At 41.7% G+C, this 18,544-nt stretch overlaps 1 long non-coding RNA gene across 1 annotated transcript; it reads right to left on the reverse strand.

Moving 5' to 3' along the window:
- Nucleotides 1–7,907: 7,907 nt before the first annotated feature.
- On the reverse strand, nt 7,908–17,978 carry LOC109250390 (uncharacterized). The gene is made up of 3 exons (XR_002073015.2): nt 17,786–17,978; nt 16,729–16,827; nt 7,908–13,747 (listed from the first exon to the last, which is right to left on the reverse strand). It is a non-coding gene; the product is annotated as an uncharacterized LOC109250390 (long non-coding RNA).
- Between the last annotated feature and the right edge of the window lie 566 nt (nt 17,979–18,544).

The following is an 18,544-nucleotide window of genomic DNA, read 5'->3' on the forward strand; positions in this document are numbered from 1 at the left end:
AAGAAATCCTCAGTTCAATCACGTCTTTATCAGACTCTGGCTGCCGATGGGGTCAAGTTAGGCGTCAAGTCTGACCTGCTCAGAGCCCCTGTGATGTTCTGGTCTGCATGCTCACTGGGGCCTTTGTGAGGAGGCAGGCCAGACAGCCACCTGGTTGCCCCCAGCTAAGTTCCCTGTCCAACTGCATTGCCCAGACAGGGTGGAGCCAAGAGAAACAATGGGGCTGACTTATGTAGCACCTTCCCTTTGGCTCTGTCTTTGGGGAATTTTGTGCACAGGAGTTATACAGGGTTATCAAAGTCCTAAATTGTAAATGGAGACTTTACTGAATAGGGAGGAATCTGGTGTCAGGGGAAAATAAATTCTTCAGTTTGGATCTGCTCTCAGAGATTGTAGAATCATGGAATTTTATCACTGCCAAGGAACTCAGTGATCATCTGTCTAACCCTTTATTTTACAGATCAGTATAAATGTGGCCAAGGGACTTGGGTTTTACTTTTACTGCTGAGTATGGTTTTCTTGAATTTCAGGTGAGTAATATTTTAACATGAGCTGCATAACAATGAAAGAAATCCAGGTTGTTCATATGTCACCTCATATTATTTTCCAGTTTTTTCATGCAGATATGTTTTCTCTTTCATACCAAATTAGAAAACATTCCAAGGACAGGTTATTTCTTCCTCTGTTCCCCATAGAAATGTACTAGTGAAGAGAGTGCTTTGAAGTATTTGTTGGGGTGTCTGGGTGGCTCAGCCAGTTAAGCGTCCAACTCTGGTTCTGGTCATGATCTTGCAGTTTGTGGGTTCAAGCCCTGCATTGGGCTCTGTGCCAACAGCTCAGAGCCTGGAGCCTTCTTTGGATTCTGGGTACTCCCTCTCTTTCTGACCCTCCCCTCCTCCCAAAACTAAAAAATAATTTTCAATATTTTTAAAAAGTATTTGGTGAGAGTTAGTATATGTTCTTTACTCCTTTTTCTGTTTTGGTGTATTTCTGCATGTCTGTGTCTCCTTAGGTACATTATAAACACTATGTGCAAGTTAAAATAGAACCACCAAATTTTATAGCTAGTCCTACTATCCTATTTAAAAGGCGAGAACACTAAGATCCAGAGAAGTGAAGTTACTTGCACAAGATCACTTGATTAGTGTATGATTTAAACTCAGATCCACTTTCTGCTCATTCAAGTTACCTCCTTATTATAACAATATATCAATATTGAAGGTCACAAAAGAAACAAGACATCAGAACAGACAAGGGCAATCAGCCCTTAACTGATAACATTATCATTATTAGTAGTAATACTTTAAATATGTAGAGCTGTTGCAGTTTATAAAGATAAACATTAAGCAGTTTCTTATATATCCTTCAGTAACAAAAACCACAAACAAGTCTATGTCCCATATATGCATGTTTACTTACACAAGAGGAATTTTACTATACACATTGTTCTGCACTTTGTTTTTTATTTTTTTTATTTTTTTTCACTATATGATATTACTTAGCAATCTTTCTATATCAGCACATGGAGATCTACTTCATGCTTTTTAAAGGGCACTTATGGTTGGATAGACCATAACTTATTTAACCAGTCTCCTACTGATGGACAGTTAAGTTTTTTCCAGATTTAGGCGAAGAAATGTGCTTTTTTTTTTTTTTTTTTTTTTTTAAACAATCTCCCCTGGGGAGTTTTAAGTAACTAGCTTGACATCAGATCAGCATTTTGGAATCACCAATAGTCTTATACCTTATTTTAGCAGATGATAAAACTGAAGTCCAGAAAAGTTTGGGAGCTTCCACTATTAGGGGCAAAACCATAACTAGAGCCTGGTGTTCCTGCATCTTCTTTCACCATCCATCTATTCCACTGCATTTGGGCCATGTCAGGGCACCGGGCATGCTTAATTTGGCTGTTTGTAGAAATCAATGGCCACCACCCAATAGCTGGCCCAACAGAATCTTTGTTAAAAGAACTGATTCATCAAAAGATTCTCATCGTGGCTTAAATTTTACTAGCCCAAAGATCACTGAGTTAAACTTCCCATTTCAGTAGATGAACCAAAGTGCCTTGAATAAAGACGTAATTCAATAAAAACTTAATACTCTCATAAAATTGAATATTCTCTGGTTCCCCAATGAACTCCAAAACTTATTATATTTCTTCTGCAGATGATGTGAGATGGCTTGTTTTACCTAAACTAACCCCATTATGCCTTTAAAAATACGTTATTATTTAAATGTTTACATTTCTTTTATCCTGCAAATGTACAAAAAAGCAAACATAGTATTTCTGGGAGAGAAAATGCTGGTGGAGGAAATTATCACATGGGGAAGTTTAGGACATTCATTCAAGAATTAGGAACAAAAAGCAGATTGGAGTAGTGCATGTTTAACGCATGAGTGGTCCTGGGAAGTGGCTGTTTCTACAAATTGCCACATAAGGAGCTCATCACTGAATGAGGGAAGAGGGGTGATTAGGATAAGGGTTTTCCAGGGATGAGAATCTGAACACTACTCTGACTTTTCAAACTAAGAGCCTTTTGTTTGTTTGTTATAAATAAACAAAGAGAATTTCTTTATTAAACAGTAAAAACCAAAGTTTTTAGTTTGCTTTCAATAATTAAAATTATAGCTACCATGCACTGTGCACCTGTTCTGCTGGCACTGTTCTCAAGGATTTGCATGGTCATTATTATACATTGTAGAACAATCTCAGAGACAAAAGATAAATACTAGAGAACTTCTGGATATAAATTTCTTACTGACTTCTTAACAACTTCCATGTGCCCACAGGGTGTGCCTCACGGAAGTCTTAGTTTTGGAGAAGAGCTGGAGCCAATGTGTACCTCACACCACCTCTCGGCCCCAGTACAGACGTTGGAAACTTTTCTTTCTACACCATTTCCAATCCTGCAGTGCAGGCCCCTGCTCTCTAAGAATTCACACACTTAGCCCTTAAAAATGGGCATCTGTAGGGGCACCTGGATGGCTCAGTCAGTTAAGCATCTGACTTTGGCTCAAGTCATGCATGATCTGATGATTCATGGGCTCAAGCCCCCTGCTGGGCTCTGTGCTGACAGCTCAGAGCCTGGGTCCTGCTTCGGATTCTGTGTCTCCCCCTCTCTCTGCCCCACCTTCACTTGTACTCTGCCTCTCAAAAATGAATAAGAGTTAAAAAACGTTTTTTTTAATGGGCATATGTGGGGTATTTTGAAAAGCGTTTAGCAAAATTTCAGGGTATCAATGGTCGTCTGTCATTTTTTTCTAGATGATCAGAGGGAAACAAGAAGGTCCTCCAAGATAGCTTCTTGAGCCATGAGACATGCCCTCTTATCAAAGGATGGTGGGATCCTTGCTCCAGTCCTATGTGGCTCCCCAGCCCTGGCAAAGGACGGTGCTGACAGATGGAGGCCGACCAGTTTCTTGACGCAAACTCTGACCCCTATCCTTGTTGTCCTTCCTACACTGAACTCTCGGTTGGAGAGACCCCTACCCTGGACCCCTACCCTGGACCCCTTCTATTTCTTCTGTCTCTCAACTTATCTTCCAAGAGAAATTTCTACCTAATTTTTGGGGTGCTGATTTTGGCCTTTTAAAATTCTCTTTCCAATTTATTGCTAACTTTCCAACTTTAGTCATTATTTTCTTCCATGTGAGTTTTAAAACTATTTCCTCTGCCATGAGTCTGAAAAGACATTTTTGAAGATAGGGAACACCACGGTACTCTGACTGTGTTACCTCACAGAATTAAAGGCAAAAAGATAATTACTAGGAACAAATGCCATACCTGTTACTGTATGCAGATAACTTCCATGCTGTGTATGCTCCATGACCTTCTCCATATTGTATCTCTGGACTCAGAAACAGAAATTTCTATCTTACTAAAATAACTTAAGACACATTCAATGCCCATGGAAATATTCAGCCCCTAACTCATTAGGCTTTCTCTACTTGCCTCTGTGGATTTTGCTTTAAGCCAAAGGTTCTACCTCTGTTCATTCTCTTTGGGTAAAATGTTCAGGTAAAGTATTCAAGATTCCACTTTTCTCCCTTAGTATTTGTTCATCTCTATCCCTTAAATATATATCCGAAATCTATGAGGAAACATAATATTCTTTTGCCTTATGGGATCATTCATCTAGTTTCTTCCCATCAAAGCTATGATTTCCTGGTAATTTAAGCTCAAGAAATGTATAAACACCTCCCTGGACTTTCTTGCTTCTAGAACAGGGACACCAAACTCTTTCTGCAAAGTGACAAATACTAAATATTTTAGACTTTGACAGCCATACAATCTCTGTCACAATGACTCAGCTCTGCCCCATAATGTGAAAGTTGCCATAGGGAATATGTAAACAAAAGGACATAGCTGTATTCCAATAAAACTTTATTTACAAAAACTGGAAGTAGGCCATAGTTTACCTGCCTCTGTTCTAGATGATGTGGAGGAGAAGGAAAAGGAAGATATTTATTATTATTATTATTATTATTATTATACAATTAACATTGCTCTCTCTCTGCAAATACTGGGCTAAGTATTCTATTAATATTATCTCATTTAATGTCTAAAATTTCATAATTGAAAAAACTAAGCTTTCAAGAGGTTAAACAATTTCCTAACAGTCAAACAACTAGAAAACAATGGAGCCAGGAACTCAGATCTGACACCAGGGCTCACCAGAACTTTCCATTATTAAGCCGAGCCATAAAGCATGCATGTTTGCTGTTTAAAGGTATTTGGTCAACTTCTTTTAAAAACTATTTCTAAACACAATGAACTTGTGAATTCGGTAGAAAGATTAAACATAACTTTAATTTGCATAACCTAAGTCAATTTGGGGCTATCGATACATTAGTCAAATGAACATTTATTACGCCACTACTATAAGCCCCAAATTATGATAGTGATTTGAGGTGGAAAATAATAGAATCTGGTTGCCTTACCTCAGAAACACTTAGAGTCTTGGGCGGCGGGTATCTTTTTCTTTCCTTTCTCATGGAGTCCATCTTGGTTTGAGGAAGCAGACCCACAGCTGGCATTGCTTAAGGACGGCAACCAAAATTTATTTGCAACTGTCTACAGGCACACAAATATGTTTGCCTTTCCAACCTTTAATGATTTATGTTTTCACATGGATTGGTTATTATGGTGATGTGAGCAGTTTTTAGAGAATTTCAAGTGATCTTAAAACCCAAAATATCTTCTCCCAAGATTTAAAGCCCAAGTCCTGACAGCCTTTCCCTGAACATCTTAGCCTGATTGTTTACCTCTAAATATCCAACTCCAGCAAGCCTCTTGAACTCTCTGACTCAATGTCTCCAGTTGTATTAAGAACAGAGCCTTTCCTCTCAACACTTCTTTTCCACCTAGCCACACTTTCACAGCACCAGGTGTGTGTGTGTGTGTGTGTGTTCTAGCAGGGTGGATTACTTCAATACTACAGAATCACATAAGGAAAAGTGAAAGTTCCTACTCTCATAGAGCTAATGACTCATAATAGTTCACACATTGCTCAGTTTTAGGAAATCTTCTCTCTGCTTATCATCCATAAAACTTCTCTCCTTTACCCCTCTCCTGACTCCAAATGAAATGCCTCTTTAATTTTGTTCCCCTCTAAACAGATCTGTTTAATTGTCATTATGCCTCATTTGCACTAAATCCAAGTGGTAACCAGCCTATGGTGGTGGGATTTGGTGTTGCTTTTCCCCAAAGGTCAAACCTCACACAGCTGTTCATCATGAGCTATCTCCAGCTCCCAGCAGCTGCCCAGCATTTATGTTATGTTAGTGATGTTCTCTAGTTGCAAAGTCCAGAGAGCTTGCTGTTCAGCCAAAAGAAATCCTAAGGGAAAAGAGTCATAATGAATGGCCGCACATCACGTGCAGTGTTGCTGGGCACCTCCTTTGTATTGCATTTCCCATACAGAAGTTAATGCAAGCCAGTCCAAAGTCACCAGCAAGACCCATAGCTATTGGAGGACCCCTGATCCCCAGCTTCCTTAACATACAGAAAGTTATGTATGTATTCTTGAAGAGCCCAAGAATATGCTAAGGACTTCCCTCTGGGATTGAGATCTACATCTCTGATTACCAGCCACATGGATACTAGGAAAACAAGGGCACAACATGTGGACATCAGTGGCTTAGAAAAGCATGGGATTCACTTCTCTATTATTAGGTTATTTTAATTAAAAAGTAAACGGAATTTAACAAAGATAAAGGAGAAAAAGGAAAGAGAAACAAGGAAGAGAAGAGATGAGATTCTGCAGTTACACTGTTGAGTTTTATTTGCTACAACAACACACACACACATACTGATGAGGCTGTAGCATGACTGCCATACTGTGAACACCTTTGACCCTGCCCAAACCACATGAGCATCCCCACTTGTCTTGAGCACCACTTTAGCCATCTCACACAACTGTTGACCAATGGCAGAGTCCACGGCTGCCTTACCCGCTGGGTACCACCGCAGAGATAAACAGGAGCCCCCCTGGACCCGGGATATGCAGCCCAGAGGAGGAGTTGCTGGAGAAGTTAGAGCCCCAGGGGCAACATTTACAATTACTAAATACTCTGGCTTCCCAGACTTGCTGTGGGCAATTCCTGGAGGTGGATGATTCTGTATGCTTCTTGGGAAGTCTAAGAGAATTGAACCCCTAATGTACACAGCAGCAGCATTGACCCAACATTCTTATATTGGCTTTTTTCTTCTTCTGTTTATCACTCTTGCTTATCCCTCATTATGCACCTTGGAATCATTATCCCAAATAAGTTATCTGCCTTAATGACCCTGTCTCAGACTCTCCTTTCAGGGAAATGAGTCCTTTTAGAGCTGCCTACTCTGCAGTTAAGACATTTATAAGTAGCTGTGTATGTGAGGTAGGCCACACACAGGCCTAGGTAAGATGCATGGACCTCAGAAGGCTTTAGGTTTTCTCTCTGGGCTGATCCAGGGGCTCAGAACGTGCCTGACTAATTATGTAAAAACTTCCTCAGCACAGAGCCAGTCTGCAAAATTGGAAGAGGTAGTTTTTCTTTCAAATGCTCAATTTTCAACAAAATAAAATTATAAGCACACAAAGAAGCAGTAAAATATGGTCCATTCAAAGGAAGAAAATTAAATGGCAGAAATTATCCCCAAAGAATACAACATTGAATACAAGACAAAGACTTTAAAACAACTATTTTTTTTCCTGTAGGTTGACTATTGAGAACATTAATGGTTCTAGGAGTTACCAATTCACTCTCAGAGAGATGTGCAAATAAGGTACGTGTGTCTATGAAGAGTTTATTTCATCCTTAAAGAATTTCAAGCAGGATTGTTTTTGGACACTGCTCCATAAAGCACATTAGTTATTCACGTATTCACTTTTGCACTCATTTACTCACTCTTGCACTCATTTACTCACTCTTGCTAGGTCCTAAATTGGGCATCTAGGTTATAATGGAGAACCAAGCAGCCAGGGATTATGCCCTGAGGCCCCTGGGAGTACCTGTTCATTCTCTTCTGTCTTGCCAAAAAAAAAGGTTGAAAAGCATTGTCACCTGATACATGAAATCCCTCTAAAACAAGCAAGGTGCTTTCAGGTTATTTCTTAAAGGAAATAAATGACTGGGGGAAAGAAATTCTTATGCAGTAACCCATCCTTATTTGGAATAATTAAAGTGCAAGAAAGTTTCTGTTGGTGAAAAGCCTAATCTATAGTATAATTTTTAGAGAACTGTATTTTATTTCTTTCAAGTGTATGCAATAAATTAACCATTAAAATGATACGGGTAGATAAATGTCCTGCAATATCTATGATAAATATTTTATTAAGATATTTTTATAATTATAAAAATAATATATATATACTGCATAGAAAGTATTGAAAATACAGAAAAGTATAAAGGAACAAAGTACATGGTTCAAAGTACACAACTCCACTTTTTATTTTTGACAGGACTTAAAGACAACTGCTTTTAATATAGGTCCACATCCCTTATCTGATTCTTGGGACCACTTGTGTTTTGGAATGCAGAATTTCTCAAATTTTAATAATGTGTGTGCCACGGTGTTTTATTTTATTTTATTTTATTTTATTTTATTTTATTTTATGATGTAATTGGCATATAATATTATATTAGTTTCAGGTGTACAACATAAGGATTCAATATTCATATATATTACAAAATGACCACCACAATAAGTGTAGTTAACATTCATCACCACATGTAGTTACATTTCTTTTTCTTATGATGATAAATTTTAAGATTAACTCTTTTAACAACTTCCAAATATTCAATACAGTCACCATGTTGTGCATTACATACCCAGGACTTATTTATTTTACAACCAGAAGTTTGTAGTTTTGACCACCTTCACCTATCCCTGGCCCTTGCCTCTGGTAACCACCAATTTGTTTTTGTAACCATGAGAAAATAAGTGTCTTAAATGTTTCCAAAGAGTTAAAGGAAAACACAAAGAATTAAGGGAAATCAGAAAAACAATATATGAACAAAATGGGAATATTAACATAGAGATAGAAATTACATAAAAGACCCAAACAGAAATTCTGGAGCTCAAAAATACAGTTAAAAAAATTAACTGGAGGGGTTCAACAACAGAATTGAACAGCAAGAAGAATCAATGAACTTGAAGATAGGACATTTGTAATTATTGAGTCTGAGGAACAGAAAGAAAAAAAAAGAATAAGGAAAAGGGAACAGAGTCTAATGGATGCATGGAACACCATTAAGCAGATTAGCAGACTACTTATGCATAAGACTTCCATAAGAAGTCCCAGGGGTAGAAGAGAGGAAGGGTCAGAGAGCTTATTTCAAGTAATGGCTAAAATTTTCTCAAATTTAAGAAAAGCGTGAATCTACAAATTCAAGAAATTCAATGAATTCCAAAGAAGATAAAGCCCAACAGACCCACATGAGACACATTGTAATCAAACTGTTGAAAGAAAAAGAGAGAATCTTGAAAAGAGCAAGAGAAAAATGATTCATCATGTACAAAGGATCCTCAATCAGACTATCAGCCAATTTTCCATCAGAAACCTTGGAAGACAGAGGGCAATGAGATGCACATATGTAAAGTGCTAAAGGACAAGACATATTGTCAAGTGAGAATTCTATACCCAGCAACACTGTCCTTCAAAAAATGAACAAGAAACTAGCACATTCCCAGATAAGCAAAAATAAGGAATTCATTACCACTAGCTGTGCCCTACAAAAATGCAGAGTCCTTCAGGTTGAAATGTAAGGACAATATAAAGTAACTCAAAGCCCTATGAAGATAAAAATGTCTGGTAAAGGTAAATATGTGGACAAATATAAAAGCCAGTATTACTAAAATTTTATTGTATAACTTTACTTCTTATTTTGATAAGATTTAAAGACAAATGCATAAAAATAATTATAAATCTATTTTAATGGGTACACATATATAAACATGTAATTTAGGACGTCAGTAACATTAAGTTGGGGGGGGGATGGAGTTATAAAGGACTACAGTTTTTTTTATATAATTAAAGATAAATTGGTATCAATTCAAAATAGGTTGTTATAATTTTAGGATGGTTAAATGTAATCCTTATGGTAACCACAAAGAAAATACCTATAGAATATATACAAAAGGAAATGAGAAGGTAATCAAAACATGTCACTACAAAAAAATCAACTAAAGGCAAAGAAAGACAGTAATATGGGAAGTGAGGGACTAAAAAAATCTGTAATACATACAGAAAACAAATAACAAAATGGCATAAGTAAGTTCTTCCCTACTACCAATCACTTTAAAAAGGTGTAAATGGTTTAAATTTCCCAATCAAAAAGCATAGATTGGCAAAATTAGGAAAAAAAAAAAAAAAGCAGGAACCAACTTTATGCTGCCTACCAGAAGATCATTTTAGATCTAAGGACACAAGTAGGGGTGCCTGGGTGGCTCAGTCGGTTAAGCATCCAACTTCAGCTCAGGTCATGATCTCAAGGTCCGTGAATTCGAGCCTCACATCAGACTCTGTGCTGACATCTCAGAACCTGGAGCCTGCTTTAGATTCTGTGTCTCCCTCTTCCTGACCTTCCCACGCTCATTCTCTCTCTCTCTCTCTCTCTCTCTCTGTCTCTCTGTCTCTCTCTCTCTCTCTGTCTCTGTCAAAAATAAATAAACATGTTTAGATCTAAGGACACAAGTAGATTGAAAGTAAGGGATGGAAAAAGATATAACAGGCAAATAGTAAACAAAAGAGAGCTAAGGTAGCTATACAAATGCTATACAGAACATACTTTAAGTAAAAAATGACTATAAGAGATAAGGAAGGGCAATATATGTTGATAAAGGTGTCGATTCACCAAAAAGATATGACAAATATAAACTTATATGCACCCGGAGTCAGAGCTCCAAAATATAAGAAGCCAACATTAACAGAATTCAAGTGAGAAACAGCCAGCTTTATAATAATAGTAGAACATTTTAATATCCCACTTTTAATAATTGGTAAGGTAACCATACAAAAGATCAATAAAGAAATAGGACTTGAACAAGCCTTTTTCTGTCTTTGTTTCCTTATTTTAAACTATTATTTAGCACTTTTCTGTGAGGAAGACTCTATCCTGGGCTTTGCAAATACCAAGAATGAGCATTATTATCCTTGCCCTCAATAAGATGTCAGTTTCATAAAGAGGAAGACAGATTATATAAGCAATCAGCCTGACCACAGAGACATGTATACAATGTTTCAGGGACACTAAGAAGAAACTGATGGACTGTTCTTGGGTGGTCAAGGCTGGAGGGTAGGGAAGGATTTAGAATAGATGATGTTTGAACTGACGTTTGAAGGATTAATTGGAGTGAAGTGAACGAGAGATGGCATATGAAGGAAAGGATAGAGAAATGCATGAGCTTAGAACTGTTTAAAGGAATTGCAGCTAATTCTGTATGACTCATGTTTTTATGGCAGGTTCAAATACATTATTACTACAACAGTCCTGTGAGGTAGGGAGTAATATCATCCCCATTTTACAGATGACAGATTTGAAGAGAAAAGAGATTAAGTGATTTTCCCAAGATTACATTGCTACTCAAAGACAGCACCCACATGAATTTCCAACCTAGGAGGAAGGATATGGATATCTTCCCTAAATTCCATGCCCAGAGCAAAACGAGAAGTCTTTTGACACTTAAGCCAAACAGCTTTGCTGAAACATTTTATTTCCTCTGTGAACCAAAACAAAATTCAGATCTGAAGTTACATTTCTACCACCACAGTCCTCTATACTCTTGCTTTGAGAATACATGGTATCTTATTTCTAAGGGAAAAAGAAACACTTACAAACAAGACTGCAAAGGCATCTTAAGACAACAAATCACTCATAAAAAAGGGAACATTTTGATGAGTTAAGTGTAAATGAATCAGAAACATATGGATTTAATCTACTTTAAAAGACCCAGTGGAGTTCTCAGTGAAGGGCAAAACCCTGGAGAAGGTTATATTGGGGATAGTTCCAGACCCAGGACCATTAGTTCTGGCCAGGCCCAGAGCTAGGCTGGTATATGGATCTCCAAGGAAATCAGCAGGATGAGAACCTCAGAAAGGTGTGAAGGTCACTTTTATCCCAAATCCTCAAGCCCAGACTTGAAAATCTGCAAAGCAGCAAGCCTCCTAGAAACACCTTTGCTGAACATTTCGTTCTGGCCTGGGGCTGGGACACCAAGTCCAGCCAACAATTTCTCCCAAGAAATGCAGCTTCTTCCAAACGGGTGTAGAGGTTAAGCTGAAACCCTTCATTTCTCCCAAAGATTCCCTCCCTTTGGATTGATCCCTTTGATTAGGAACAATGTCTAGGCCATGGGCTTGGAAGATAAGAAAACAACCCTAGTCCTCTTTGGCAGCATCAGATGGGAAATGAATATGCACAGAAATATTGAGCACAGTCAGCTAAACAGGAAACAACATAAGAAAAGGAGAAATATCCAGACTCATCAGTCTGGTTGGGTAACATCAGCCATGAAAATAAACACAGGACAGCAGGCCTAGAGCCCAAAGAAATCAGGCTGGTTTAATGGAAACCAGGCAATGAACAGGTGTGTTTCCCTGGATGCAATCTTTGGTGCTCCCACACGTACCAAGCTTTTTCTGGGGTCCCACATGGTCAACCACTAGGAAATCTGGGGCTCAGAACCTGCTCTGTGTTAACTGGGCCTTCACTTCTTTACCCACCCAAGTGCCTGCTTGCAAATGAAAACAGCCTGCTCTGTGTTGCTGATTTTTCCCTATTTCACAGTGGCGTTGCTATGGAAACAGGCCTTTCTCATCCACCACTGATGGAATCAAGTTTGGGGGGTGGGGGTGGGGGCGCGAAGAAAAATGATCGAGTGGAACAGAATTCTCCCCAAATACTGCCTTAAATTGAAATCATCTGTCTCAGGGCCCAGCCTGCCCCACTCCCCAGGCCACACCCAGGCAGCTGCGGAGGTGGGCGGGGCCACCCTCCCTCACTGACTCCTGGAATCGCTGCAGTAAGGTGATATGCTGAGAAGAAACTCACTTCTGGGCTGCTTTTGTTCAGCTCCCACTGCAACCCTTGTCATCAGCTTTCACACTCAGCATGAGCCTCACAGGGAAACCTGTGCGTCACTTCCTCCCAGTGTCATACAGATAGCATGGGAAGTTCTGGGTGGGACTGGTTGGGGAGCTGGGGCTCTAGGTCTCATAGGCATTTTCTGTGTCTTCAGAAGTCCCCACTGTTACCCCCTCCCAATGCAGGCCTTCTTCTCCTTTATGATGCTGGAAATCAGTCATCTTAGAGATTTATTCCTTTAGCTTAAGACTTTGATACATGAGGCAAATAACCAAGGTGAGGTAGAATATGAGCTTGTTAACATGAAGAAAGGATCAACAAGGGGAGGGAAGCCATGGTGATGGGGTGGCAAGGTGGTGGGTTGGCACTGTGGGTGGGGCAGAGGCAGGCAGGGAGGGTTGGAGTGAGGCTGAGAACATGGAGATACACTGCATTCACTTCCCAAGTCCCCCACCCCCACCCCTGGGCCTTTCTGGAAAAGAAACAGAGAGGGCTCTAGAGCTTCAGGATGCCGCCATAAATGGGCAACATCCACCCTCAGTCAAGATATATTTTCTGAGAAGCCGCTGTGTGCCCTGGATGGCTCTAGACCCTGGGGTACACCAGTGGGTAAACAGGGCTGGGGTCACAGACACTGTTCCGAGGAATTCAGGAATGGTGGGGAGCACAGGAAGCAGAAGTGACCAAAGATGTCCTGTCATTCCCTCCCCAGCTCCCCCACTGGAGTGCAGAGCCCAGGGCCTCTCTAGTTCCAGATTCTTCTTCAGTAGATCCTGCCTTGCAGGGAGGGCTCAAGCTGTCCAACAAATTCCTTCAGATGCAGTGCTGAGCTCACTGGACTCCAGAGCCTGAGTCCACTCAGGCTCTGAGGCGCTGCTGGGGTGGATGACCAGGTGGCTCATGGCCTTCCTTAGCCATGCCTCAGTTTCCACATCTGTTGCCATAGTCCCAAGAGTCTGTACACAGAGCAGGGAGGACAGCTCCAGGAAAGCATGCTGTTCGGCAGTGTTGTTCCTTGCACAGATGGCCAGGGCTTTGGCTGAAGCTGGCCCAACCTCCCAAGGGAGAAATGCTTCAGAGTCCAGTTACCCCTTCCCCAGCACTCCAGAATCTTCAAATCCACAGGACTGAGCTGGTGCCTTTGGAACCAGTGCATTGTTGGCCAGTGTTCTCAGTTGGTCTATGGATGGAAAGAAAAGGTGACTCAGAAAGGGAAAAAAAATGGGCTGAGGGTGCAAAGCAGGGGACAGGATTTGGGGGTGGGCTTCTTGCCCAACTTAATTGTTTTCATCCTCAAAATGATTCTCAACAGCTGGGCCAGTGATCAGCCTGCTCATGTTCCCTGGGCAGCACGGGGCTAAGGAAAGCTAAGGCATTTGGCAAAGGCAGAAGCAAGGCCAGGGCCTGTACCACCACCAGTAAGCTCAGTGATGGGGGAAGGGGTGAGGGAAGCTGGGCACCCACTGCTTTGTTATGATTGTTGTTGGTGAGAGCTTTGAGGAGGAGGGGCAGGGCTGGCCCAAGGTGAATATGGGCTCATTGGGCAGGGTGTCTTTCCCTCCACATGACACCCAGGATGGTCACCCTCAGGCTCTCTGGACAGCTGACTTGTGACATAGCCTTTGATTTCCTGTCATCTTTGGTCTGCTTTCTCAGGTGTCCAGAGCTCTGGGCCAGCAAGGCCAAGGGCTAAGTATAAATTTCCGAGGAGATAAGTGAGCTGAATTCTGTCTGAGGCCCCAGGTGCCTCTCCAGCCCTGACAAACTATCTGATGTCAAAATATCAGCCTCTGGTTACAAGAGGAGACAAGCAGTGGAACCCAGTGCTGCCCAGGCATCTGCAGTCCATCAGTGACAGAGAACTGTGCATTCCCCCCACCCCCCAGCATGGAGCTGTAGAAAGGATGTGGCTGGCCCTAGCTAACTGTCTCAAGGGGGAAGACTTCAGTGCATGTGCTAGTTTCTTCTGAGCTGCCTTGGTTACATGATTTAAATTATTTTAAAACTCCCCAATGTGTAAACTAGTTGACAAACACCAGGGTAAACACCAGGGTAAAGTTAAGCACTAGAGAACAGGGGCTGGGAACTAAGAACTTAGCCATCTCACAGTATAATCCTATCTGAATTTCAGATACTCATTCACCCAATTCTTACTGTGTGTCTAACAGTAATAGCAAATGTGCCAGACACTATTCTAACTGGTGATCATCTCATTTAATCCTTGCAAAGCAGGTACTATTATGATCTCCACTTAACAGATGAGCAAGTAGACCAGTTAACTAGCCTAAGTCACAAGGCTAAATGGCACAGCAGGGATTCAAACCCAGGCAACCTGGATACAGGCTGTACCTTCTTGACCATAGAGCTAGTTTGTCTATTCTGGGCAAAGTACCATGCTGGGCTACGTGAGGGAATTCAAATAAATACATGATGTGGTCATTGCCCTTGGGGAATTTATCATCGCCAAGACTTAACCAGTCTTTCCAGACTGACCTGCACAAATCTCCAGCCTGAGCGGAATTCTTCAATCTCTGTGTATATCTTTGAGTCTTTGAACTTCAGTGCTATGGCTAGACCATCACCAGCCCCCTCTGCTATCCCTGAACATCAAATTCCACAGACACTGAAATCCTACCTTACATGCCTCAAACTATTCTTCCAGACAAGTCAGCCAAAGCGCCTTCCTTCCCCGACCACTACTCCAAAGTAACAGAAAGAATTAAGCAGTCCTTTGCCAAGCTTCATGACAAAGATGTTGTGTGCAGGCCAGAGGACACAGCTGAGTCGGGCCTGCTGCCTGGGCTGCAGCCCCAGCCAAATATGAACCAGGTCAAACAGCAAAGTAATGGAACACACTGCACTGCCTTTGCCTGCCCAGTCCAGCTCAGCCAGTAAGGTCACCCCCGGCCGCCCACTTGCAAATAGGTCATTTGGCATTTGAGATACTTCCTGATTGCACTTGCCTACAGGTTTGGGGGATGCTTCTTGGCATTTGGTCCAGAATCCAGTCCATATGGGACCCTTAGGGCTATGATAGTTGTGTTATAAGTTAGCAAAAGTCAAAAAGAGGATTTCATTAAGAGCTTGAGTGTTAAGGCTCCAATCAAAGTTGAACCAAACAGGTAGAAGGAGCTTGGTGCCAGGCTGACCCAGACACAAAGAGGAGGCCCATGAAGCCCAGGAGTTCTTCTGGAGCATTGAGCCTACTAATAAGGGCTATCAGAGGCCAACATAAAACGTTGACTGAGAGCCGGATCTCCTTCCTGGAGGAACATTAAAATACAGCTATGTTTTGGAGGCAGGATGCTGGGGAAGATGTTCTGTTAGTCCCCTGTTCACTTCTGGCTCTAGAGTCCCTGAGAGTCTTTTTAAAGGCCAGTGGCTCTCCTTTTCCATAGTGAGCACTTGCATCACAGAGATACCAGGGTATTTGAGTGAGTACAAGGGCCCTTATGAGCATCTTGTAACAGCACCCTGGCTCTAGACTGAGAAAATGATGCTTGGAAAAAAAATACAGTGTTTTGGGGGCATAATGTGCATGAGAAAGAGGGGCATGATACATCAAAGGTGACAGTAAGGACACACCCCTTTCCTTTCCTGAAATCTGGCTTGGCTTTGTAGACCTCCAAGGGAATGCAAGTCTATTCCAGGAGGAAAGCCAGCTGCACCAGCATGAACTCCTAGACCATCAAGAGCCAGAATAACCTCCAATGCTGGGCTCCAGAGTAAAGAGCACAAACACCCAGTTACTCACCCCGACCCTTCTTGCAGTGCTCATTAATGTTTTCACGAGTAAATGGCTAAAATCTGGGGAGCTGCTCAGATTCAGGCAAGTTCCAGGAGGTAGCAGTCATGTGTAGGATCTGGCCCATCCCCAGCACACAGGCCTAGAGGCAAGCACCTCATCAAAAGGGTACCTAGGAGAGTGGCAGGCCAGACTCATGAGCCATAGCAAGCCTCAGACAGACAGCATGCCCATGGTGCTTGAAGTCTGCCTTCAGAAGGGTTCAGAAGCTATGGAGTGGCCATAAACAAGCTCAGCTGATTTGCAGAAAATCAGGCAGATGCAGGGGCTCCAGAGTCAGCCTACTGCGTTAGCAACGCCATCCCGGGGTAGTCTGGACTTGGTGCTAGCCACCCGAAAGGGCAACCCCAGGTCACCTGAGTCATGACAGCTTCTCTTCTGATTGTGCATCCTTCCCAGAAGGCAGGTCATACAATTCTTGTTGCAACTCATCTACAGCCATTTAATTTCCACTTCTTCGAAATAAGAAAGGGAAAGAAAAATTAGTTAAGACCTCAGAGTACCTTCTAAAAGTGAACAATAAACTAAGACAAGAACAATACGTGCTTTCCAGGATTTCAGAAGCTTGTGCAATTTCCCTATGTTTATAAAGCACTGGGGCCTGTTTGTCCAGAGTCACTACGATGAAACTCTCAAGTAAAAAGTTGCCCAGTGATGGTTTTTCAGAGGCAGTAGAGAATGGCCTTGGAAATTTGTTGTTGTTTTTGTTTTCCCCACTCCACAAAAGTAAATCCTATGGGGAAAGAATGCCCAAGAAGTGGTTGTGATTTTTAAAATAGAGTTTCTCAGTGTTTCACAGAACCTCAAAGCATTCAAATTAGAAATGATTTTGGAAATCACGTAGGCACACCTTCTGTCTGATGTGGCCAACAGTTCTGGAGTATGACCAGCAGGATGGTTCAGATGTCCACCTCCAGAGGCAGAAACTCATTCTCTCAAGGGGCAGCTCACACATTTCTGGACAGTGCTATGTTTTAGATAGTTTTTCCTCATATTAAGCCAAAATTAATTTTCCTATACCTTCTAGCCAGCATTTCAAACTGTGTTCTTTGGAGTCATTATAAATACTTCTCCACTTTCCCCCTGTGACATCCTTCAGATCTCTGAAGATAGCTGTAGTGTGCTTTGGCTGCTCATGCCTTCTCCAGCCTAGAGTCATTGGTTTGTCAAACAACCCACCTTAATAAGCCATTAGCTCCCTAGATCTTTTCCATTTCCACTGAAGGGCAATTTTTGGCAGAATCAGAGTTACTGTTGCTCTGCCTTTTCTGATGGCATCCACCCCTGCCTTCTACTGTGCTGTGCCCCACGGTTGTCCTGCATATGGACAAGTGCTTTTTCCAACTGGCAACTTGGCTCAGCCTCCATCAGATCACAGGGGCAGTGTTAGGTTCCAGAAGTAGAATGACTCACCTCAGAGTGCCTTTCTTCAAAGAGGCAGAGGACTGAAAGCCATGTGAGGAGCAGAAATATGCCTGCCTTCTTTACTGCTGTGTTCCCAGGAACTGGTACATGGGACTCATATTTTCTGATCTGTGAATGCATACAGGAATGAAGGAAAGCAAGCTGGGATCAGAGGTAGAGACAGAGAAACACTTCTATAGATTGAAACCGTTTACCGCAAATATCCTGAATCCCCTACACTCATCCTGAAGCCCCTTCTAAGCCAACACATGGGCCTCTGAAGCTACGCTCTACCCATGGCTATGCACACCACCCCACTTTGATCGTTTATTACTCCATTAAACTTCCATTACCTCCTCCTCCTCACACCCTCACCAACCTCTTCCCATTTCCTCTTCCTTCTCTCCCCATCTCCCCCAAGGTCACAGTCCACAGCCTCATCTGTAATGGTCCCAGGGTGTGCCTCTGCAATACAAAATCCAAAGAAAGCCAAGTAGGAAGAATTAAAAATGGCAGAAGACATTGCATTGCTTTGGGGGCACCACTGATACCCTTTGGCCCTGGTCCTTATTTGGACCCAAGTATCCCAAACTCATTGCCCTGGCTGCACGGACAGAAATCCCTGCCATGAAGGGCTGTCTGGGCTGTGTCTGTCTGCACACTGATCTCTAGTAATGAGGCCTGGCTCAAAGGCATCTTAGGGCCATATGTTGTTGAACAGCACAAGATGCAACTGATCTATAAGTGGGCAGTTTCATTTTTTATTTT

This window comes from Panthera pardus, unplaced genomic scaffold (assembly GCF_024362965.1).
Source record: "Panthera pardus isolate Hobbes unplaced genomic scaffold, ASM2436296v1 HiC_scaffold_12, whole genome shotgun sequence".
Lineage (NCBI taxonomy): Eukaryota > Metazoa > Chordata > Mammalia > Carnivora > Felidae > Panthera > Panthera pardus.